Source organism: Penaeus monodon, chromosome 28 (assembly GCF_015228065.2).
Source record: "Penaeus monodon isolate SGIC_2016 chromosome 28, NSTDA_Pmon_1, whole genome shotgun sequence".
Classification (NCBI taxonomy): Eukaryota; Metazoa; Arthropoda; class Malacostraca; order Decapoda; family Penaeidae; genus Penaeus; species Penaeus monodon.
Window position 1 is genome coordinate 35712090 of NC_051413.1, and position 650 is coordinate 35712739.

Consider the following 650-nt stretch of genomic DNA (forward strand, 5'->3'; position numbering starts at 1 on the left):
AATGAATATTGATCAATTATTCGGATTCTGACAATAAATTTAATTTATGTGTATGGACAATAAGTGAAATAGGTGTCTTATTCAAACAACTTGCAATAGTGTTTTATGCATGAGCATAACCCTTGTTGACACCATATCCAAAAAGGGACAAAGTCTGTCATTTGGAAATTGTGTAATTCACGCTTCCAGCCTCTTTTCGAGAAGGCATTTATCATAATTTACAATTTTCTCCCAAACTGTGCATCACACGGGTGTCCGTAATAGATCAACAAATTAAGTTGTATGTTTTTTTCGCTGGCATTTTTGAGTCGATAATGTTAGTACACTTTCCTACTCTTACACCTGGTATTCCCTTTTCGGGGGGCAGTGGAAATGGCACTTTTGTGTTTGTTTACATTTTTGTGCCACGTACGGCTTGAATGGATAAGCATTAGAAAAATAATTTACCAATTTTGGAGTTTCCCTTTTGGCCATGGATCTCGTGCCAGTGTGTAGGTATATGTACAAAACTAACCTAATATGTTTTGGCTGGGTTATAGGTTTTGTGAATAGTTGAGGGGAGGATAACAAGGCATGGCCAGTGAGGATAGACGTATGAAATTCAAGTAATCCTCATTCTATATTATGATATTAACGGATTAGTGGCGTAT

General features: G+C 36.5%; 1 protein-coding gene across 1 annotated transcript in view; it reads left to right on the forward strand.

Moving 5' to 3' along the window:
- The window catches only part of LOC119591002, a gene marked incomplete in the record, with an annotated part of 9200 nt that overhangs the window by 1081 nt on the left and 7469 nt on the right, over positions 1-650 (forward strand).